At 37.0% G+C, this 25,636-nt stretch overlaps 1 long non-coding RNA gene across 1 annotated transcript in view; it reads left to right on the forward strand.

The window, feature by feature from the left end:
* Positions 1 to 4,524, forward strand: part of LOC131277023 (uncharacterized) — a 55,417-nt gene extending 50,893 nt beyond the window's left edge. Inside the window, exons 2-3 of the long non-coding RNA XR_009184217.1 lie at positions 3,489 to 4,203; positions 4,356 to 4,524. This is a non-coding gene — a long non-coding RNA (uncharacterized lncRNA). The remainder of the gene's footprint in view (positions 1 to 3,488; positions 4,204 to 4,355) is intronic.
* Positions 4,525 to 25,636: the final 21,112 nt, after the last annotated feature.

Consider the following 25,636-nt stretch of genomic DNA (forward strand, 5'->3'; position numbering starts at 1 on the left):
ACACACAGCGAATGGACACAGAGAGCAGACAACTGGGGGGGAAGAGGGGGAGAGATAAATTTTTTTTAAAATTTATGATTCTTATTTCTTCTTGGTGGATTGCCCCTTTTATTAATATGTAGTGTCCTTTGTTTCTTGTAACAATTAACTTAATGTCTATTTTGTTCAATATTAGTATAGTTACATTAGCTCTATTTGGTTACAATTTGCATGGATTATCTTTTTCCTTTCTTTCACTTTCAACATATTTGTGTTTTTGGCTCTAAACTGAGTCTCAACATATAGTTAGATTGTGCTTTTTTATCCTTTCTGCCCATCTAGGTCTTTTGATTTGGGTGTTTAATCCATTAACATTCAGTGTTCTTACTGTAAAGGAAGTACTAAATTCAGTCATTTTGTCCTTTGGCTTTTGTATGTTATATATCTTTTCATCTCTCTTTTCCTTTATTGCAGCCTCCTTTTCTGTATAGTTGATCTTTTGTGATGTATCCAATTAAGCAAGTTTTCATTTCCATTTCTGTATTTTTTGAAATACTTTCTTTGTGGTCATCCTTGGGTTTCCATTACACAACTTCTGTCCATACTCTACTAATTTGAAAAGATACCAATTAAACTTCAATGCATACACATATTCTGTTTTCATATCCCTCCATTTCCCCTCTTTATGCTGTTTTTGTCCTACATTACCTATTTATATTTCACTTGTTCATTATCAGAAAACATGACTATTTCTTTTTCAATCATATTCTAACTCTTTATAGGAATTTTAAAAATAGAGTTATTTATTGAGGATACAGCACTATTGCGTTTTGCACTTAGCCATTTAATTACCTTTACTGAAGAGTTTCACTTTTTCACACTGCTACAAGTGATACTCTCCCATCTTTTCCTTTCAACCAGAAGGACTCCCTTTAGCAATGCTTGTAGGTCAGGTCTTTTGGTGACAAACTCTTTCCTTTTCCATTTATTTGTTATCATTTTAAACTCTCCTTTATTTTTGAAGGAGAGTTTTGTCAGATAAAGAATTTTTGGCTGGCAGTATTTCTGTTTCAGGACCTTAAATATGTCATACCACTGTTTCTGATGAAAATTCAGCACTTAGACTTAATGAGCATCCCTTATGTGTCATGAATCACTTTCCTCTTGCTGTTTTCAGAATCCTATATTTATCTTTGGCATTTGACATTCTGATTATTATGTGTCTAAGGGTAGGTATATTACAGTTTATTCTGTTTGAAGTGTGTTGCACTTCTTAAACATGTATATTTATGTCTTTCATAAGAGTTAGGAAGTTTTAGGACATTATTTCCTCAAATATTCTTTTATCCCTTTTCCATTCCTTTTTTCCTTCTGGGATACCCACGATGTTTATGTTGGTATGCTTCATGCTGTCACTCAAGTCCCTTAGACACTGTTCAATTTTTCCATTTTCTTTCTATCTGTTTTCTGACTACGTTTTTGTGCTCTAGTTCTTCTGCCTGTTCAAATCTGTTATTGTGTATCTCTAGTGTATTTCTGCATTATCATGCCTTTCATTCCCATAAATTCTGTTACATTTCTTTTTAAACTTTCTAATTCTTCTTTGTGTTCACATATAGTTTTCTTAATATCCTTTAGTTCTATTCCCCAATTACTTTATTTCTATGCATATTTTCCTTCATGTCCTTGAATTGATTTAGAAGATTTGTTTAAACTTCTTTGATTAGTTATTCCAAAGTCTGTGTCTCCTCTGGAGTTTTAATTTTTTCCCTTGGCTGTGCTATATCTTCCTGATTCTTAGTATGCCTTGAAATGCTTTAGTAATATCTGGGCAAATGATTATTTTGATGGGCTAACTCTGAAGGTTACTTTCTCCCTCTTGTCTAGGGGTTTCATTGTTGATTATTTCCCCATTAGTGTATCCTGCCCTGGGAAGTCATATAGGGCCAATCCAGAAAATCTGGTTTTTAGTTTAGGTGACCCAACATTGAGAGACTGAGCTGATTGTGTGCCCTCTTGGCAACATTTCTGCCATAGGCTCTTTTATTCCCTGGGGGCTTTTTTTTTTTTTCATATACACACTAGTCAGTCACTTGTGTTTGCCCTCGGTCTCTGTGGATTAGGGTCCTTGTGACTGGGTATGCATGGGGTTCTAACTAGCCTGATACTGATGCTATGGTCTGATCCCTGGACCATGCAGCCTCTATGTGACTTTTAAGCTCTGCAGGCCTGAATGAGGGGCAGTGCCAACCTGCCTACCAGAAGAAAATGAAATTCTCTCTGGAGATAATAAACTTCAAACAAAACCTCTGCAATTTTTCATTTGCAATGTCCAGCATTCATTCTACTTTACCAGGTGTTTTAGTTTCCTTGGTTGCTCAAGCAAACAAATGCAGTCGGTTGACTTAAACAATAGGAATTTATTAGGTCATGGTTTTGAGACTGGGAAAAAGTAAAAATCAAGGTATCATCAAGGCAGTTGTTTCTTCACAAAGACTGGTGTTCTGGGACTGGCTGCCAGCTATATTCTTAGATCTCAGCTTTTCTGTCACCTGGCAGTGTACAAGGTGGCCTCTCCTGTCCTCTCCTTTCTATTCAAGATTCTTTTGATTTCAACTTCTGGCTTCTTCCTCCGTGGCTTTCTCTCCATGTGTGTGAATTTCATTCTGCTTGTAAAGAACTGCAATAATAAGATTAAAATCCATCCAGATTGAGGTTGGTCACACCTTAACTGAAGTGACCTCCTCCAAAGTACCTGTTCACAATGGGTTCTCACTCACAGGAATGGATTCAGTTTAATAAAATGTTTTTCTGGGGTACATGCAGCTGCAAACCACCACAACCAACATTCAGGACACAGGGCAAAATACATGTAAACAAAGGGAAAATTACAGTCGAGAAAGACAGACCCATAGTGATCCAGGTATCAAATGTATTGGACATGAAATTTAAAATAAATGTAATGTATATGCTTTAAGAATTTGTAACAAAATGCAGAAATTCATGAGAGAACAGAAATCTATAAAATTTGTCTAAATGATGTTCTAGGATTGAAACTTTTAATAAAATGCAATTTTGAACTTGAGGGATGGGTTTAAGAGTAGATTAAATTCAAAGAATAAATTATTAGTAAACTGGAAGAAAATTCAATAAAAAACACTGAAACTGAAGCATCAAAATAAAAAAAAAATTAAAAATACAGAAAAGAGCATTTGAAGTGATTTGAAAACAAAAAATTAAAATATGCAGCATTGGCCTTGGGTTCAGGCAGTATGTAGAGTCTTTAATAATGAGAAAAATTTTAGTGACGATCAAAAAAGCAGTAAGAAAATTTGGAAGGAAGCTGAAGAAAAGATGATCCAGGTTATGTCGAAGCAAAACATTTTAAAATACTGTAGTCAGTGGTAATGTGGAATACAGAAAATGTTTTTATACACTCATAGAACTACTGACTTTGCAGATTAATAGGTAGAATGTCAAAGGTGTCATTTGTCTTCTTTTATCTGCAGATGAGAAAGTAAAGGAAAAGAAAAATGAGATAAAGAAGGAACTATTCCCTAGGAAATATTTTTAATCAAGGACCTGATTGGTTGGAAAGTACAATTGATTCTCTTTTCCTGCCTCATCAGATAACAAAGTATTATCTAGACACATCAAAACTTTTGGGCAAAGATCAAATCCAGAGCTTGCCAGTAAAATGTAACCACAAGATCAAGATCAAGTCAAGACTGAGGCTGTGAGGCTTTTTATCAAAAGACCAGGAAGATTTAAGGTGGGAATACTTCAGAGCTCCTCACTTAGATAAATGTACTTCTAGTAATATTGGACATGTGCTTCATAGATATTCTCAGCTAATCTAAAGAGCTTCTAAGCAATTTAAGAACATTGTTAAACAATACCCTGACAAATAGCCTAACATACAAAGGAAATTTGTTGTTGTGTCTTGTGAAATGGCTTATAATTTGATAAATAAGAAGCACACAAAGATTTTAAAGGAGCTATATCTGCTTGGACAGTTCAAACAGAAAAGAGACCTCTGGACTCCCAGCTTTCTATGGGAAGCAAGAAAACTATTCAGCTACAAACATGAGCCATTTTTATGGAAAAGTAAAGAGGACCCAGTGGGTAAAACTAACATCCCAGGAGAAAGAGCCAGAGCCTGTGGAGAACCATTTCAGTGAACAGAGTGAGGCTCTAAGCAACCAACATTCCCTGCCTTTACAGGTAATTTTTAGAATTGTTCAGGGCCAGTAATTGTTATATGCCTTCTATTTTCCCACTTTTTAAAACTTAGTGTCTATTGCAGTTAACCTGTTCATATTTTCCATTTTATGTTGGTATATGGAGAACAAATATATTGTATTTTTAATTTACAGGTCTCCAGGTCAAGATGAAGTATACCTGAGAAGTTACACTCGAGAAACCGTATTTTGGAGGCTTCAGCAATGCTTCAGCTTGATTTAAATGATGAACTGTAAGCCTCAAAAAGAATAAAATACTTAGGAATAAATTAACAAAAGAAGTGCAAGGTTTTTACTCTGAAAACAACAAAACTGTATTCTAAGAAAATAAATAATATCTGAATAAATATAAAGAACTCCTATGTTCATGGATTGGAAAACTTAATATCATTAAGGTGGTATTACTCCAAATTGTTCTACACACACTGTCTTAATTATGTAGCTTTTTAGTAAATTTTGAGACTAGGAACTGGGAGTACTTCAACTTTATTCTTTTTTTCAGGATTGTTTCCTCTATTCTGGTTCTCTTGCATTTTCATATGAAATTTAGGATCAATATGTCAATATCTGCAAAAAAAACCACCACACTATCAGTTGGGATTTGATAAGGATTGCACTGATTTTAAGGAAAATCAGAAATTCATAATTTTGTGACATCTCCTGACTTTAAAATGTTGGCATCAAATTAGAATTGTTTAAAACACTGCAGGCTTAACAAAAGACACCTGTGAACTAGATTTGTTGGTTTTGCAAACTCTGATCCACACTGTCAGCACAGAAACCAGGAATTGTAGATTTGGAAAATAAGTATTCCCATCTCCAATATCAAGCCATGTTAAAGAACTTCTCACTCTCTTTCCTGTCACATTCTTTTCTTTTTCCTTGGAAAATTCTCCTCCTTTAAGATTCAGCTTAAATAACACATTCTCACAAAGTCTTTTCTGATTACCCACCCTAAAGCAGACCCTCCTTCAGCCTATCAACTCAGTCTGTTTCAATTCATCCTTAGCACTTATCACTAAGTGAAATCGCATTTACATTTAATTGTTGATTGTCATTCAATGCTCCAGAAGGGCAGGGACATTTTTTTTTTATCTCATCTATTGCTGATTGCAGCATCTAGTATGGTGCTGAGTATATGTAGACAGTGTAAATTAATTGGAGAGAGAAGGTTAATTATCTGAAACAGTAAACTTGATGACAATATCACATCACAGTGATACATTCTTATTTATAAAGCCTGTATTAATCTCTGATATATCCATTTTCTTATTGTGTAAGTCTGTGACTCAGTTCCACATGAAATAGAGTGCCATTTGTATTCTATTTGGACCAACTGCTTGGGTGCTAAAAAGGAGATGGCTAAAGTGCTTGTTCAGTTAGATATGATGGCTTTTCAGAGAGTCTATGCTGAGTCTATAGGAAAAAAATGGGTAGTGAGTTTTTTGTTATTGTTTTCTTGTATTTTTAAATTATATCAGGAAACACTGTGTTTCCATCATCTGCTCCAGAAAACTGGCTTCCTCCAAAAATGTGAAAATTCAAGTGTAAAATTCATTATTACAAACCTCATTGTTCTTCAAAAAGCAGATAAGACCTGGAAACACAGTTGAATTATTTAAATGGGCCTTATTATAAGGAATGATTGATAAGTCTATTGCTTACTTAGAAAAAGAAATCATTTTGGTGCATTTAATTCTGTTGAGCAGTGAACAGTGACCTCTTTTTTGATTAATCATTTCACACTAAGCACTTTTCATTTTGATCTCTGAAACAATAAAGATTAGCTACAATTAGAATAACCCTAACCTTTCAATTTGGAGAAATCTCTTGGCCTGCTTCTGTATTCATTATTTTATCTGAATATTGGCCCCCAAAATGGAATGACCTTAAAAAAAAGACTTTGCAACTTTTCCAGGGATTCCTGGGTGAAGATGGAAATTATCCATATTTCATTTGCCACCGAGCAAGGACTGATCATTAAAGAGATGTTCTTGGCATTGCCTGAAGCTCTCAATTATAATACAATGCACAAGCATTGTGAACGAACAAAAAGGTCATTGAATATGACAAGCTCTGAGAGCTTATGTGGACAATGGGTAGGATTTTTAAGCATTATTGGGTTGGACTGGGACTTCTCAGTTTGCAGTCCAGAGAGTATGTTGAATCAGTTTCAGGAAAAAAATATTTTTAAAAAAGCATTGTCACTGAGTTCTGAAGCCAAAGAGTTTTCTTCTTATCAGACTGTTTGATGAGAACACTTTGAACCTAGCAAGTAACAAAGGCAGTTCCTTATGATACAGCAAAGTCCTTCTAATTTGGGGGACCTGAGCTGGTGGCACTGGGCCTTCCTGCCATAATCTGATCTTAGTCACACTTTGAATACATTTAGAACTAAAGAGATAGTTTTTGGAAAGACAGCAATACGGCCTGTGCATAAATTCAAACTTATTCTATATCCAAGTATGTCCAGTTTCCTGGAAAGCCAATTGAGAGGTATAAACTCTATAGGCTTTGGATATTCAGGGAGGATGTAAACTAAATGTGTTAATTCAAGGTTACCTAGGGAATATAACCTATCTGATAGATAAAACACTTGAAGAAACTAACAAAAAAGTCCTTTTGCATATAAGCACCATTTGACTCCCCACTCCTACATCCTCTGTATAAAAGGGACCCAAAATCCTATTCAGGGCTCGGTTTTTGTTAGGACCAGAGTCCACCAAGTCCAGCCAGTTACCATAAATCTTCCTTCTCAGCTTCTCGCATTCTGGCCTTCAAAACACACCTGACTTCTTTTTGGTACAATATCTCAGTATAGTTTAATCCCTTTAGAGCTTATTTTCTACTCCTCTTGCCACATAGCTGAGGTCTGATTAGCTGGGTTTCTGCAGTGAGTACGGGAATTCCATCACAAACTAAAGAGACAATCAGAGCAGGCAAGAGTCAATCATATGTAACTAATCCACATAGCAAATCAAATCTTCCCTGCCTCTTCAGTTCCTGAATCCATCTATACCAAGTCTGTTTTAGACACAAATACCCAGGGAACAAATATCCACTCACAAACATTGGGGAGTTTACTAATTTCATAGAATAATATACGGAATTGTTCTCTCTCTTCCATTCTCCCTCCAAAGCAATTCAAATTCCTTCCCTTGCCCTCCCATCATGAACCGCAAGGGTACTTATCAAATAATTTTTTCTAAATGAATTCAGTGCTCTTTTCCCAGTGTTGACACCAATGAATAAAAGTTGACTGCTCCTAGCACAAATGTTTATTTCCTCAGAGACATCTCAAACTCTAGGAGAGTAGAAAAGTCATCAATTTTAGAATTATACATATCTGAGTTCAAAGTCTAGACTGATGAATTACTTACTAGCTTATAAAAATTAATTATCCTTGTTAACTCAGCTTTACCAACAACAAAAAGGAGCATCAGTAAGATAAGATACAAAGCTCCCTTAAAGGGACTGGCATCCAGTAGGTCCTTAGGAAATGTTAGTTTTCTCTTCAATTTTCACTTCTTTATACTATGTGGGATACTTAGCTTTGCTCCTGGAGACTGGGGCATGTTTACATGTTTGATGAATTGAATCAGATTAAAATTAATTTTGAAAGAGCCACTGCTTTATCCTGGAAGGAATTTATAGGCCAGGAAGATAAGTCTCTCAAGAGAGAGTTGGGTCAAGTTTTAAGGGAGTATTTTAGAATACTTTTCTAGGTTTCTACAGTTCTGTGTACAGAGATAGATAATTATGTAATGCAATTTTTCATTTCTGAACATACAGTATTAGCCTTAGTCAACATCAGGCTGTAGAGATTCTAAAGTGTTTGGAAAAGGCAAATGAGAAGAAACTGGTGGAATCTGGAACTGAAGGAGAATTGGGCAGATGAAAAACTATTGCAGGTGGTAGAAAGAAATAATGGGGTAATGGTGAGAGATATCAAATTAGGGATATAATTTGGGAGTCTAAAGAAAATAAAATATTTGCCTAACCTCAGTCTTCTGCTATAAATATGGTCTCTTTAGAGAGGCAGAGGCTCTCCAAATTCCAATCACACATGAGGGTAATTTCTATAGTTAGCTCCCTCCTGTCTTAATGTGTAAAACCTTAGTGTGCTCTCTGTTGTAAAATCGATTAAAAACAAAAGGCTTGTTTCCCATCCAAACTGTTTTCCTTCTAAATTTCTCCCAAAGAGTTTAATGAATGTTGATTCAATTTATATACAGGGCTATTTCTTCAATAGCCCCCAAGCCTATAAAACCACGAGAGGAAAATAAGCTTATTCCAGGTGGTAAAATGTAAACACATCTCTCTGTCCCACCTGTTTTCATTTAATCTTGGGTTGTTTGCCTCATTTTGTTCTTCCTGCGTAAAATGTGAATGTCTGGTGCTGCAGAGAAAAGCCAATCAAATTGTAACATTCCAACTTTTAAATCTCTCCCAAGTCAGTTAGAAAATCCAAACTTAATTTTTTCCCATTTTGGAATTAGATTCCCCAGTCCTAACTCTGTATATGTCAAACATATTTTACTTCTCAAATTTTGAAATTTTTACCTCTTTGACTAGGAAAAGGCAGTGTATAACATTCTTTATAAGGCAATCTTTCTTTCCAAACCTTTCTAACTCTAGCCTAAAGGCTGCCATGTTTCTTTCCTGGTGCCAAGAGTTCCAAAGCCCAAAGAGATATAGTGAAAGAAGGGCAATTGTTGGTAAGAATTTAGAAATATTACTTGCAAAGTATCCTAAATATTCTTGGTTTTTCTGGCCCAGTCAAGTCTAGGCCATTTTTATTGAACAGTGAAACATTGTTCATTTTCAAAGAAATGAACCTTACTTCAAATTCCAGAAGACCCTGGTGATGTAATCACAGAATTGATGCTGTAGAGATCTAATGATATGAAGAAGGAAGAAAGAAAAGAACAAGTAAAAGCAAATGTGAAAAGAAGAGAGTAGGAAGGCAGCTATTCTAATAATTTTCTTTCCCCAATTCCTTTTTAATATAAGTACTCCAAAAAGTCCTTTGAACACCAACTCATTTACTCTCTAAAACAGTCTGGTAGTATAGTTTTGATTATTCCCTTTGAATGCTATTTCCATTTTATGAAGTGAGAGTTCAGAAAAATTGAGTAATTTGCCCCAAATGACATGCTCATTAGAAGGTAGTTGTACTTGATGATATCTGCTCTGTCCCTGACAATTTCTAGGGAGGATTAAGGATGGGTGAAAAGATGAAAGGGGAAAAAAGACTCTGAAAAAGAAATTTAAATTTCACCATATAATTACTGTATTTGAGATATTTTAATGTTTTTAAAAATTTGTATTTATGTATAAAATAGAAAAATTGGAAAATCTAGCAAATGATAAAGAAGGAATTAGAAATCATCTGTAATCCCAGTACTCAAAGATAACAACTATTAATTTTTTTATCCTACCCCCCCTTGTGGCTTTTTGAGTGATGTCTGCTCTCTGTGTCCCTTCACTGTGCATTCTTCTGTGTCTGTATTTTATTTTATTTTTTATTTTATTTCCCCTCCCCTTTGTGGCTTGCTTGCTGTCTGCTCTCTGTGTCGATTTGTTGTGTGCTCTTCTGTGTTTTTGCTGTCTCCTTTTTTTTGTTGCATCACTTTGCTGAGTCGGCACTCTGCAGTGTCTGCGGGCGGGGCAGTGCTCTGCAGAGTGCAGGCGAGCCTGCCTTCGCAAGGAGGCCCCAGGACGGAAACCCAGGGCCTCCCATATGGTAGACGGGAGCTCATCTGATTGAGCCACAGTCACTTCTCAGAACTGTTAATTTTTGAAACATTTACTCAGAATCTATTTTATGAAACTATGTGGTTACATATGCATATATTTGCAAAACTGAAATTATTTATTTGCAATATAATTTCTCATTTAATATATTATAAAAATTTCCCTTGTCTATACATAACCCTCTATAACATGATTTTAAATAATTGAATAATCCACTCAATCGGAAAGGCTTTATTGAACACATCCTATGTCCCTGACATCCTACTGAGAGATAGGGATATAATTGTGAAAAACAACAACACCGTTGCCCTCAGGAAGCTTACGTTCTATGAGAGGAGGCAGAAAATCAACAATGAAAAATTAAACAAGATAAAGATAAAATTTGATACTTAGCGTGTTATGAAAAATATAAAAACAAGTATATAATAAAGTTAAATGGGATAGTCAGAAAGGACATTTCTGAGGATCAGACATTGGAGTTGAGAATTAAAGAATATGAAGATAGTTTTTTTTTGTTTTGTTCTTTGTTTTAAGAAGCACAAAGATATTGCACTCTAAGTAAAGGAATAGCAGTATAGACAGAGTCCAGGAAGGAGAAAGCCTTGAGATCAGAAAGAGCTTGGTCAGTTTAAGAAGAAAGGAGGCCCCTGCTGCTGGAATTTTGTGACTACAGGGGAGAGACACTACATGAGCTCAGCCATGCAGGCAGGGAGGAAATCAAGCTGGGTTTTGTGGACCATGAAAGAATTTGGATTTCATTCTAGTACAACTAGAAAACTATCAAAGGTTGCTAAGGAAGGATAGACCTGATAAGATTAAGATATAATAGGCATGAATTTCTCATTCACAGACTCAAGAATCCAAAACTAGAAATTTATTTCTTAAGCCTTCATTTAATTTCTGACTATGGGCCTCAAGCTAGCCTAGTGGCAGAGCATCAAACCTATCTAATTGCGAGTTTCTCTCAGTTCAATCCAGTGATTTTTCAAGTAAATCCGGCATAATTCAATCATATTCTGTCCTTCACTTCCTCATCTCCCAGGAAAGAAGGGGCTTATGAACTTCATTGTGTGGAGAGGTGCGAGCGTGCTTGCCTGTATGTGTGAAGGTGACAGTAAGGTTGGAGTTTTCTTCTCTGCTGGACTTCACTGTGCTGGAATTGGCCTCAGACCCATTCCCCATTCATAAGATACCTGTGAATTGTGCTGTCGTCTTGTGCTGAATGCTGGGCATCAATTTCCACCCCACTGACCTGGCTCTGGTCCCACAAGACCTCCAGTCACCAGGTCCATGAAGGTTTCTCTTCTCCGCATCCAGGTACAGCCCTTCTGTGGTATTCTCTTTGGTACAGGGTCAGTGTCTCTCCTGAGCTTTCCTGAGACCTGGGGCATGGGGACCTGCTGTCAGACAGACTCTCCTCCATGACCTGGAATTCTGGAGAGCAAGGGCACATGCTCACTCTATTCTGAGATTCCCAAATTTAGAGAAAGATTTTCATTGGACATTGCACATAGGACAGAGGGGACAAGAGGCTAGAGGCATCTTCCCACACATCTGGTCTTCTTGCTTCATCTCTCTCAAAGTTTTGTTCTGTCCTCTGCTACGGCATTTTTGTTTGGTCTGGAAAATGGGGATGTGACAATGGCAGTGATCTGATGGGGTTGCGATGATGGCAAGGACTGAATTTAGGAGCCACGAGTGTGGCTCTTCAACTTCGCTGTGGACATTCATATAGCAATGAATAACTAGTCCATACCACTGCCTAAAAGGAGGGTGAGTAGTAATACTGCAAGGATGAAAAACACCCTAACAATCAACATTTTGAGGCACTATGCTGACATATGTGTGCATGTGTGTGTTGTGGTAGTAACATATATGCAACACAACTTTTAATTTTGAAATAAGTTTAATCTTAGAGAAAAATTACAAAATAATGCAGAGTTCCCATTAACCCTTACTCCCACTTCCCCTACTGCTAGCATGCTATAAAATCATTGTACTATTCTGAAAGCCAATAAATTAACCCTGGTAAAATGCTATTAACAATCCACAGACCTTATGTGAATCCCACCAATTCTCCCACCAATCCTCTCTTTCTGGTCCAGGATACAATTCAGGATCCCACTTTGCATGTAGTAGTGTGTGTCCCCTTAGTTCCCACTGATCTGTGGCAGTTCCCCAGCCTTTCTTTGTCTCTCATAATCTTGACCCTTGTGAAGAGCCCAGGTTCAGTTATTTTGGAGAATGTCCCAATTTGTGTTTGCTGAATGTCTTCTCATGATTAGACAGCGATTATGGATTTTGGGCAGGTAGCCCACTGAGGTGATGACATGCTCTTCTCAGCTCATCACAGAATAGCCCATGATGTCAACAAGCCTTGTGATTTTAATTTTGATCACGTGGCTAAAGTAGGTCTCCCAAGTCTCTCCTCTGTAAAGTTATTAGGAAAAGAAGTGTTTTAAAAATTCAAATTTCATACGGATTCGCTGGGTCTTTGCAGTTTGAATCTGCTCATGCCTTCCTTTTTAGAATGGGTCATTGACTCATTCATTTAATTATTTACTGAGCACTCACTATATCTTGGGTATTATGCTAGCTCTTTCCTGCCACAAGCATGTTTAACTTTGCCTTGCTGCCCCATAGCTTGTCCTAATACCCAGCTCTTATTCCAAGCTTAGGCGAGTTAATGGATTTTCTTTTGGTTCACTCTCTGGGATTGAAAATTGGGTTGATATGCTTATTTAGACTTTAATGCCACAGCTGTTCTTATTGTTTTCCTTATGTGCTTTTTTGTATTTGGTTGGGAAGTTCTTTGTTTATTCCAAATATTCTTGAAAAATATCACCTTTATAGTTTTCAAAATAAACTTTATAATCGATTTGTCAATTTTAAAAAAGTAAACATTTTGAAATTTTTAATTGGTACTTTATTAACTTTTGGGGGGATTATTTTTATCTCAGGATATTATGCATCTCAATATCTTTCATTTGTCTCTATAAAATTATTCTGCAGATGTTTATCTGTTGAGTATATTCATAGTATTAAATACTTGGTTTTCTATTGTGAAAATTATTTTTTCACCACAACTATTGGTTTTTACATATTTATTCATCTCTGGTCATTTATCAGTTGTGTAAGATTTTCCAGTTCATACTATTCAGTTTTTCAGTCAAATGATACCAGCTACACATAATAATTATATCACCTTCTTTGCAGTTGTTCAACTTCTTACTCTTCTTGTTTGATGTCATTGACCGAATGTTACAAAATGAGGTTAAAAGAAAGATAATAGCAATAGTTCAAATTTTCAAATTAATGGGTATGCTTCTGGTGTTTCATTCTCATATACTAAGCTAGGACTCACATTAGATATTCTTTGCCATGTTAAATGTTCCACCTACTTCTAGTTTAAGTCTCTGTTTATAATTTATTAATATTCATTAAGTCAATTTTCAAGTGATCACATGGATTTTAATTTGATATGATATAGTCTCAATAACAAACTGTAATTCAAGTATGAGATTTTAGACTATATCCTACTATTCCTTTTAATAAACTACTGAATTTGACTTACTGTTATTTATAATAAATATCTATGAGATTTATATTCTTATATTTTAAATTTTTATTAAAGTATAAAAATCTGTATATCACAATATATTGTGAAGTGATGATGTAAATTTATTTTTACATTTTTATTGTACTTATTTAAAAATGTTTTATACTTTCAGATAGATTTCAGACTTAGTGTTAAGCTATTACATAAAACGAACTGAAACTTTCCATTATTTTCAGTGATAGAGTTTATATGAGAATTTTTTTCCTTACTACCTTGAAATAACTAATCTATCAAGCTATATCTGAGTGTAGACTTTTTTTATGACTCTTATTTTTTGATAACTTTTTTCTTTCTTCTATGACTGTTTCATATTTTATCTGTGTAAAATTTATAATATTTTGTGTATGGTAATACTTATTATTTTCTTATACTTTGAAGTTAATATCTATTTCTCTGGTTATATGTTTTTTTAAAACCTAACATTCTGAATTTATGTTCGTCAATATTTTTCCAGATTATGTTTGCTGGAAAAATTAATCGTTTTCCTCGAGAACTTATTCTTAGATTTATACAGTCTATTTCTGTTAATTATTTATTTTTCTCTTTTAACATTATTAATTTCCTACATTTTTTTTTGTTTTCTTATTGCTCCTCGTATAACTTCTTGAATTGAATTCTTTGCTCATTTGTGTTATTTTTCTGATTTAATAATGAAAACATGAAAAGTAATGAAATGGCTCTGAGATCATATCACATGTTCATATTTGACTTGTCTATTGTTTTCTCTTTCTAAAAATGCTGCCATTGTTCTTCAGATTTTGTCTCTGAATCAAGAGTTCAGAATGCTTTAAAAGTATCTACATTGAATTTTAGTTGTCTTTAAATTTAAGGACAAAGTTAGAAGATTATTTCCATCTCACATAACAGAAGTAAGATGATCCACAGCAATTAAGGTGGCTCAGATCCCCAAGAATATTCTAAGTTTTTGCCAAGTCATCCCTTGGACTTTACCTTGTCCACATAAGTATTACATAACTGATGTGTCTTTCTCAGTCCACCACATTGGAAGTTCATGATCTCTACCTGACCTGAATGTTGATCACCTTGTCAACGTGGTGTCTGATTTCTTTATGCTGGCTTGCCTCTACCGCCACTTCATTTCAGGAGCAGGATGACGTAAAGAGGGATATGGGAGAGGGGCAGCCATCAACTCTTCTTATGTGCCATTTCTTAGGAAATAATCACTAGCTGCTAGAAAAAGAATAGCTATTGGAGGAAACTAGCCTTCGACAGCAGGGTAGGTTAAGGAATAGTTTTTAGTGAATATGACTTTAATTGACTTTCTACAAAGAAGCCAATTAATAAAAAATTACATGAGCCTTGTGTTATCAATAGTTGAGTCTCCATAAACAGTGTAACAATAATAATAATAAAGCAGTCTGTATAATGGTTTCATTAACCAAGTTCTAGAAAGAACTAAATTCCATAAGGCCTAAAGGAAAATGGTCGCCAAAACCTAGTTCACAGATAACTTGAAGTTTTGTGTTTTTAGTTTTGCTTTTTTTTCCCCCTTTTATTTGGAAATAATTTTAAACTTACCAGAAAATTCCAGGAAAGAAATAAAGGATCAAATACCCAGCCAGCTTCATCTAATGTTACCACTTCATCCTCTTTATCATTTTCCCTCTCTCTTTCTATGTATATAATTATATATATACACATCTAGAGAGAAAAAAATCATATAGGTAGAAAATGATATACATATATATACATACATGTATATATATGTATATACATTATATATATAAACTATCTAAGAATAAATTGCATTCAACATAGCCTTTTATCCCTAAATATTTGTTTAGTTCCTAAGAATGAGTATATATTTTTTAAAGAACTGTAGAACAATGATCAATTCTAGTAAATTTTACATTGATAGAGTATTTTAATCTACTCTCTGAATTCCAATTTTGTGAAAGGATCCAACAATATCCTGTATAGCTTATTTCCTCTCCCTTAGAAAATCTGTCTAGGATCAGGTACTGTATTTAGTTGTCATGTCTCTTTAGTCTCCTTTAATCTGAACTATTACCTTACCCTTTCTTTCTCTGTTGTGACATTGACATTTTGAAAATTATAGTTCTCCTGGTCTACTTTTTTTCCCCTCATACCATTTTGGGGAATTCCCCCCACAGCCAGCCTGATGGTGGGTGGAGTTTGCTCCTTAAAATTAAACTCAGATGGACAACCTCTGACTTTTACATTACATTAATAATCAAGGATAGCCTGTGGGATTTGGACCACAAAGGTAAAGTCTTTCTTTAAACATACATTGTTACCAATTGAATTATTTTCCAATCTCATTTTGAAGTCTGATGTTTATTGCATTTGACTCAGAAAGAACATTTGATTATTCTAGCACTTTCTTTATTCTTGGAGCAATCCATTATGAAAAAAATAAAAAGAAAACTTGCAAAGGTTTTGTCTGTGAATATAGTTTTCCCACTCTATAATGTCCTTAATTTTATTTATACCACAGGGCAGTGTTGGATTTTGACTAATTGCTAAATTAAATCATCTGGTTGCTTAGGCTTTCTCTCTCTCTAATTAATTTTATTTATGCACACTCCATATCCACCAAACATACTCTTTCTTCTCCTACTCCTCCAATCTCCTGGTAACCTCTGACCTACTTTCTGTCTCTGCAGATTAGCCATTATAGGCATCTCTTTTTAAGGACGTCATATAATATTTAACCTTATGTGTCTTATTTATTTGTTTCAAGGTTCTTCCATGTTGCAGCATGTTTCATAACTTCCTTCTTTCCTGTGGTCAAATAATAGTCCATTGTGTGTGTGTACCATATTTTATTTATTCATTCATTTGTTTGTGGATGCTTGGGTTTTTTACACAGTTTGGCTGTCATGAATAATGCTTATAAAAACATTGGTGTACAAGTATGTTTGAGACATTATTTTCACTTTCTTTGGTTATCTACCTAGAAGTGGAATTTTTTTGCAGACCTGCCATGTTGCTTTCCAGTTCCAATTTCCCTTATCCTCTCCAAGACTTTATATTTTGTGTTTTTTGTTCTTTTTTTAACAATCATCCTTGTGGGTATGAAGTGCTGTTTCAATGTGTTTTTACTTTGCATTTCCCTGATAGTGAATGATATTTCTTTGGAGAAATATTTTTTCATGTCCTTTGCTTTGATTAGGTTGTTTTGCATGCAGGATTTTTTTAGATGTACTAAATATTTGAGCTCTTATTCAGTATATGATTTGCAAGTATTTTCTCTCATTCTATAAGTTGTCTTTTCACTTTCTTACTAATATGTTTTTTTTTCCTAATGCATTTTAACTTAAAAAGCTAAATTCTGATGAAGTCAGATATATTTATCATTAATTTCATTTCTTGTGTTTTGGGTGTCACATGTAAGAATCCGTTACTGAATACTGAGTCATGAAGATTTGTCCCTACATTATCTCCTTTGAGTTTTATAGGTTTGACTCTCATATTTAAATCCTTAATCCATATTTTTTGTGTGCACGCTTTAGAAAACTAATTTTTTTCCCATTTTTTTTTGGCCAGGAAAAGAAAAAAAAAACAACTTGTTATCTTTCTGTTTAGTCCATACTTTCCATATATGAAACTTCATGTGCACATGTGTATAGAGAAAACGCCTTGTGTATGTGTGTGATGTTTCATGCAAGAAGGTGCTCTTCTTACTCAGGTGAGATTTGGTGCTGTGGGAAGGAAGTGGGGGAGGAAGAGCCAAAGAAAAGGGCTAGGATGCACATAACCCCCACATCTGCATGAGGTCTAGATGGCGTCTGTAATCTGGGGCAGGAAGCTGCTGTCTATGAAGGGATTTCTTGTATAAACACGAATGAAGTCCTATGAACGGCAGGGTGGTAAAGTCTACCTTAGTGTAAGTGACAGGTCATGCTTCCTGTGGTCAAGAAGTGGAAGTAAATAATCTTTAAAAGAGTCCTTATTCCTTCTGGGAAACCATGCTTCTGTTGACTTAGAGAGGAACAAATTTGAGGATACATGGAGAAGATGAATTCTTGTGATGCAACGTCTGACAGACTCTGCTTATTGTTGCCCAAATCTATTCTTTTCTTTGTGGCAATTGTATCATTGTTCTAAATATTTTCTGTCCCTCTGAAGTGTACTGAACTAGCAAGGGTCAAGGAAATGCTCATGGAGGACCCATTGCATCTGCTTTATCTTCCTTGTGAGAGGATTATACATCCCACCTTGTTGACTTCAAGTTGGGCTATACAATGCATGCTGTTCCTCTCCATGAAGGGATTATATTTCTCCACTCCATTGACACGAGGATTTGGCCAATGCAGTGTGAGTAGAAGTGATTTATTCAAACTTCTGGCAAAAGGTTTAAGAACAATTTCCTTCCTTCCTTCCTTCCTTCCTTCCTTCCTTCCTTCCTTCCTTCCTTCCTTCCTTCCTTCCTCCCTCCCTCCCTCCCTCCCTCCCTCCCTCCCTTCCTTCCTTCCTTCCTTCCTTCCTTCCTTCCTTCGTCCCTCCGTCCCTTCCTCCTTCCCTCCCTCCCTCCCTCCCTTCCATCATGAACACAACAATATCCTGCTGAGAAAATGCACATTTAATCTAGGTTCCGAGGTCAATAAAATGTGTAGCAATTCCTCAGCATGATATATAATGAGAATGAAATAAGCCTTGGCACTTACAAGCCACAGTCTTTGGGAGTGTTTATTATACCAGGATAACCAGCCCACCTGACTAATACTGATACTTGAAATGATTTTCTGGGACCAGGGGGCCAATATATGTGGTATTGGATTTGGGTCTGTTTCATGAAGGGCAAGGGAGTTGTTATTGAGGCTTTAAAAGTAACATCTAATTTATGCAATATTGGAACATTTGATAAAGCTTCTGTTGGCAATGACTTGGAAGGCAGATAATAAACCAAATGAATGGTCTTAGATGAAGAAGCTAGCCTTGGTGCTTTTGACAGTAAAGCAGTGAGCTCAGAAAACGAATATGGCTGATTTCTAAGTAGGAATGGTAAAGAAACAAGAAGACCCAGAAATTTCAGGACAGTCAGCATTAAAAGACTCTGGTACACAATGACAGATAAATAAAAGATCCTGGGTTTTAAACAATATTATGAAGTCACCATACCCACCCTGGACTATCCACTTCAGAATTACTTTCCATGGAGAAGGAAAGCAAACTTTTATTTGCTTTAAGCCACTGAAATTTCTGACCTCTGTTACTAATATCTGAATAAAAATTTAAACTGGTATGACTTAGTCAGAAGACCCAGGGAAGTGTTCTCTGCTTCAGGATACTACAGTTGATGACTCTGGTGAGACCACTCTGAGTTTGATCAATGGGTAGGGAGGCTAGAGTTAGGGGATAGCTCTGGGTGGAGAGAAAGAGCAAGTGCCTACATGCCAGGGAGGAGTGCTACACGATGGCCTGTAGTTGGGTTGCTAGCAAGGAGCAGAATCAACACGCTGTCAGCCTCATGGCTGATGCCTTAAACATCTGCCTCCAGTTGTCATGAGTCTTGCCTCACAGTGTAATATAGTAGGGCTATTTGCTAACCTGGCAGAGGAAATCAATGAATACTGTCTGCAGCAGTTTGATATTGTTTATGAATTCCAGAAATAGATATTGGACTATGTTTGTGAACTGGTCTTTTATTCTGGGCATATTAGATTGTATTGGATTCAGAGGTTTTAATTTTACTTGATTAAATTATGATTAAGGCTTTTATTGGGTCACGTCAGTAAGACGTTAAGTCTCTGTCCCCTTGGTGGATGAGGACTCACAGAGAAAACCACATGGCAGAGCAGAGAGTGGAGTTTTAATGCTGGAGCCCTGGAAGTAAAAGCACAGAGAAGCAGATATATGAGGAAGGAGAGAAGGCCATAGTAGACACGGTAGATGCCCTGGGAATAAGGACGAGCCAGTGCCTGATAATTTACAGTTGGCCTGGTAGAGAGAGCAGAGCAGCTGGGTCCGGAGAGAAATGAGCCCCAGGAGAAAGATGAGACTTATCCCAGCCTACAGCTAATATTGGAAGAAGCTGGAACCATGGGGCTTTAAGAGGAAAAGGTAGCCTGATCCCTGGCAGACTTTGGCAGCCATCTTGCTCCAACATGTGGCAACAGACTTTGGTGAGGGAAGTAACTTACACTTTGTGACCTGGTAATTAAACTTCTACCCCAAATGAATACCCTTTTATGAAAGCCAACAGATTTATGGTAGTTTGCCTCAGTACCCCTTTCACTGACTAATACACTGTCATTCAGTCTGAGAAGATCCTTCAGCACTCAGGAGTCATTCTCTCCATTATTTGCATGGTAATTCTCCCCATAAATATTTGTGGCCAATGCTGAGATTAGAGCTGCTGAGTACATCATCTTTGTTGACATCCACTTCTTCCTTCTAGTCCCCCCACCCCACGTCAGTGGGTCAGTAGAATCATCTTGAGTGCCTTCTACAGAATTGCTGATGAAAATCACAGAGCACTCTGACATGGAAAATTTGGGGATAATTAGCTTCATGTTCTCGACAAGCTAAAGAATGCTTGTTTAGCATGCAGGCTCAGGATTTATGACTGATTTAGGATGTCAGTATTAAAGTTCACCTTTCCCTTTGAGAATATGCGCTGCAGCTACTGGGCTGACAGGCCTGTAAAAGCATTAACGTGATTATGTGAACATAAAATAAACCCTCTCTTCCATCATCCAGTCATCATTTGCAAAGAATGACCATGTTTGATTAGTAGAGAAAACCTCGATAAATTACAAAACTCAGAAATCATGTAACCAAACTTTTCAGACTATTCAGCAGTCTGAAAAAGAAAGCTCAAATTTTTGCCACAAAGAAATATCATAGAGAACAAAGTGAGGGGACTACTTCTCTAGATTAAGAAGACTAAGTGACTTAACAACCAAGTATAAAGCATTGCTTTTGTTTAGATCCTGATTTTTGAGAATGTTGGCTCAGTACAATGCATGCGACTGTATCATAGGTAAATCACATAGTGAATGATGGACTGTATTTTATAGTTCAGATGTGAGAATGTTCTCTCATGAATGATAACAACATATGATGCTAACACAAGGTGTTAATATTGTGGCTTGGGGATAAATTCACCACATGTAAGATGTAGACTATAGTTAGCAGTAATATTTTGATTTTATTCTTTCATCATTTGTAACAAATGTTCTACAACAATGTAAGGTGTTGGTATAGGAGTGATATGTTGGAGTCCTGTATAGAATGCATGATTGTTTGGTTAACTCACAAGTTCTCAAATTTTTTAAAAAAATGAGAAAATGTAAGAAAAAAAAGAAATGATACTGAGGATTTGTTGATGATTGTGTTAAGGTAAGAGTGGAGGTGTTTCTTCAACCCATCACTTGAGTGCTCTTAGCAAAACAAAGCACCTTGGATGGGATGCACAGGATTCAATTCCTTTGGATGACTCATCAGAGCCTGGCGCTGCCACATGTGGCCATCGTTAAAGTAGGTGTTCTGCCAGGTGGATGTACTTGAAATTCTTCAAACACACTCTCCTCTTTCAGAATTCAGAGTCTTTGCCAGAGCTGAGTCCCTGGGGTTTGTCTGAAACCCTCTAATCCTCCACCTGGCAAAGTTATTTTTTAAGACTCTGTTCAAAAATTGCCTTTCTGTATTCTTTCCCCAGCACATGTGGCACACACTTCTCTGTGTTATGTCTTTTTTTTACAGCACTTGTCCCATTAGATCATATTTATTTCTTGGAACATCTGTCTTATTCTACCATTCTCTATATATCTCTTCAGTTGCCATGCCCAGTCTGTCCATTTGCTTCAAAAGAAAATAGTCTCTATGTATCGTCTCTGCTCCCTTAACTTTCTTTACTCTGTAACCTGTTAGAATAGGACTTCTCCCTCACCTCTCCAGTAAACTATCCAGCTAACAATGGTTTCCAGTTTCCAAATCTTGCCTGACCTTTATGTAGTATTTGAAAGTGTGGTTCACCCATAGCAGGGAATATCTACCCACCAGGTCCCATGCCCCACTAGTCACGTGTTGTTCTATGGGCTGTGAAACTCCCACTGCATGTTTGCATGGGTGAGGAACAGCAGGGTGGGTTCCTTCAGGTTCCCTTCTTGCTGGTGACAGAAAATACCCAGGACAAGATCCCCCAAATCCCTTGGTATAGCTGTGACAAGATATCATCACATTATATTTGAGCTCAGCTGGTTGCTTCACATTGACAGGCTTAAGGAAGTGGGCCAGTAGGACACAAGAAATGCCTATTATACCATTCTTTTCTTGGATCCTTTTCTCTACCAGTCTCTTAAATATTGGTGCTTCCAAGGCTACTTCAACCATCTTTCCCATATTCGTGTGCTCACCTAAGAAATATTTATTGAGCTCCTACTATATGACTTGCCCTCTTCTAGGCACTTGGGATTCATCAATAAACACAACAGAGACTTCTGTCCCCATGGGCATAATGTTTTCGTGTTAAGTAATTGCATGGCTGGGAAAGTGGGAGGAAGTGAGACCAGAGGAGGCGGCCAGATCAGGTAAGGCCTTGAAGGCCAGTGTACAGACTCTGGCTTTCACTCAGGGTGAAATGGGGGCCACTGCAGGGATTTAAGAAAGGACTGACATGCTCCAATTTGAAGCTTGAAAGGATAGCTCTATGCCAACTAGCGATGCATCTGGAAAAAGACCTTGATGGAAAGGGGGCAATTTAAATACAAATGAGTTGTTATGGATAAGAGATTTCAAAGTGAGTCAGGAGGTCATTCCAGAGGTTATGCTTATACATGTCTCAGGAGGTTTTCACTGATTTTCACAGTAAACAGTGCCTCAATCAGGAAAGCTCCTGAAGGCTCTAGAGCCATCTAGACATAGAGGCAGGACAGACAACCCCAGGAAATTGGCAACCTCTCAGAGGACCTTACCTTGGAATATATAATAACGTATTTATCCAATGTATCAGAGTTAGACTCATTTATATTTTCCCTACACATGACCCTTTCATTTGAACCTATAATTAGCACTATATCTGTTAAATATATGTCCCAGAGACTTGAATACTCTGTCTGTTAATATGCCAGTTGATCCCTGAATCTCAGGAGAGTTGGAGCCAATAATTACTCTCCAGTTCATTGGATACTAAAGGATAATGATGGTCAACATCCATCCCCCAAAACAGAGAGTATCTACAACTGCAACTGAGACAGTTCCACCCATCTTCCCCATGGGATCTAAGCCCCTTCTCAGTCAGAAGCAGAGCAGCATCACCACCCCCAAATCCCTGAGACCAAGGAATGAACAAACTTGGGGGGGGAGGTGGAAAATGCAACCATGGACTAAAATAGACTTATTGTTATACTCCTAATGGAAGACATGATCACCAGAGCTTCTGCGAGGTGGGAGAGGGAAGAATAGGTAAAATATGGGGCAATTTGGGGACTTTAGAATTGTCCTGCATGACATTGCAGTGATGGATACATTCCATTATACATTTTGTCAAAAACCTATAAAACTGTGCAGTGCAAAGTGTAAACCATAATGTAAACTATAGACCATGGTGAGTAGCAATGCTTCACTATGTGTTCATTAATTGTAGCAAAGGTACCACACTAACGAAAGATGTTGCTAATGGGGGAAAGTATGGGAAGGGGAGGAGATAGGGTATATGGCAATCACCTATATTTCAGTGGAATGTTTCTGTAATCTAAAATTTCTTTAAAAATAAAGAAAAAATAATTGAAAGGATAGCTCTAACTGCTGTGTTGAAAAAAGACTGCCAAAAACCAAATGTGGCATCAGGTCAACCAGATGGGAGGCTGTGGTAGGTAGTCTTCTAAGATTGTCTCCCGATGATCCCCTCCTCCTAGTATTCACATTCTTGTGTAATCTCCTCCCCTTGACTGGACTTAATGATTCTAATGAGTAGATTATGGCCAAATTATGGAATGAGTCCCTTCTGAGATTTAGTTATAAAAGTCTGTGACTTCTGTCTTGCTCACATTTTCTCTCTGGTTCTTCCTGCTTACTTAGATGAAGCACCTAGATTCCTGACCTACAGGAGCTGTGGGATAATGAGTGCTGTTTCAAATCACTAAGTTTTTGAAGTTTGTTAGGCAGCAGTAGAGCTCTAATACCAATACCATTGCTCTATTATTCCAGGTAAGAGATGTTATTGGTTTGGGCCAAGGTAGTAGCAGTAGAGATGATGAAAAATGGTCTGATATCTTTTGAAGGCAGAGTCAATAGGATATGGGATATGATAAAAAAAAAAAAAGAGGTTAGGGATGATGTTCAAAACTCTCAAATGAATAGTGCTGGCATCACTATCAGAGAGCCACTAGGTGTAAAAATCCCTTGTTCTTAGGATGACAGTGAAAGGGTATGCATGGGCCAGGGAGCTGCTGACTTAGCTCCAGTGGAAGTCATTCCTTTCCTCTTGCCCTCTCTTATACAGGGAATGAGTAAGTACAGTCTTGTCAGTGAGGATAAACAAACCCCTTACGCATCAAGCAGTTTGACCTAAGTCCCAGATGTTTACAGGAACTCTCTGGGAAGGCCAGCTGCTAACACCTGGCATTGTTAAGGAAAGTTGGGTTGGGTTGCAGTTTCTTTTGCTATAAAAAATTAACATTTTATTTTTAAATAATTTTAGATTTACCGAAAAGTTGCAAAATAGGACAAAGTGTTCCTGTGTACACTTCACTCATCTTCCTTAATGTTCACATCTTGCTGTTCCATGGTACAATGCTCAAAACCAGGAAATTAACATTGGCACAACAGTGTTAATTAATTAACTACAGAACCTATTTGCCCCAGTTTTTCTGCTAATGTCCCTTTTTTTTTTTTTTTTTTTGCTGGGTCCAACCTAGATTCTGACATTGTATTTATTTATTTCCCTCAAATATGACACAATATTTTCTGGTCCTTGATTTTGTAGAACAGATCCTCAATTAAATGAATGAATGAACAAATAAACAAATCAATGAATAAATAAATAAGGGAATGGCCACTGTATCCACATCAATGATATAGTTTTTCCATTGCTAGAGTCACAATAATTCTATAGTAGAATGCCAGTAAGTCCATTCTAACCCCTATTTTATTCTTCCATCCTGAGGACCCTGGAATGGTGATATCCATTCCACCTTTAAATCAAGAAGGGGCTTAGATCCCTCATGGCTGATGGATGGAATTCTCCTGCTTGTAGTTGTAGACTCTCTCAGTTCCCTGGTATGGTGGTTGACCATCCACACCTCCCTGTTAGCTGACCTGGGTAAGTCCAACGAACCCGAGAGTAGGTATTGTAACTGTGCTGAGGCTCATGGCCCAGCTGGTACATGGTCAGTCCAGAGATTCAAGTCTCCTGAGTATACACCAACCCCAGTGCCAACCACAGGTTCAGTAAAAGTGACAGAAGAGGCATGTGTAGAAAGGTCACATCTGAGTCCAACTCCATCACACTCAGGAGCACAAATTCCAAAGTAGGGTCCACTGGCAAGGCACTGAACTCCAGAGCCATCTGTCATGACTGTAGGACCTGGGTGTCTCCATAGCCCTCAGGAACATCACTACTTGGGGTTTTATCTACTTTGGCTGTCTCTGAGATCCTGTTGCGATGTGCATAAGCGTGACCCCTCTGGTGACCACCTGACTCACTTTGAAATCTCTTAGCCATATAAACTCATTTGTCTTTACTGTTTCCTCCTTTTTCAAGGTCTTTTTCTAGTTGCATCACTGGCTGGTGTTTGGTAGTAATCCCTCGGCACCTGGGAGGATCATCCCCAAGAGTTATGTCCCCACTGGGGGGAAGGCAATACATTTACATGCTGTGTTTGGCTTAGAGAGTAGCCACATTTAAGCAACATGGAGGTAACTTTTTGGCACCCTGCTGCTCTAGGCTTAGTTGAAATTTCAAGCACACAGGCTCATAAACATAGTCATCAGTATCAAGTGCCCATCATTGGACCATCTGTCTTCACTGGTCTTTCCCTTTGCACTTGGGAGATTGTTGCCACTCCATCGGGGAGTGCAATAGAGTTCTTCAGAATGGAAACTCAGCACT

The sequence above is a fragment of the Dasypus novemcinctus genome, chromosome 31, assembly GCF_030445035.2.
Source record: "Dasypus novemcinctus isolate mDasNov1 chromosome 31, mDasNov1.1.hap2, whole genome shotgun sequence".
NCBI classification, from domain to species: Eukaryota; Metazoa; Chordata; class Mammalia; order Cingulata; family Dasypodidae; genus Dasypus; species Dasypus novemcinctus.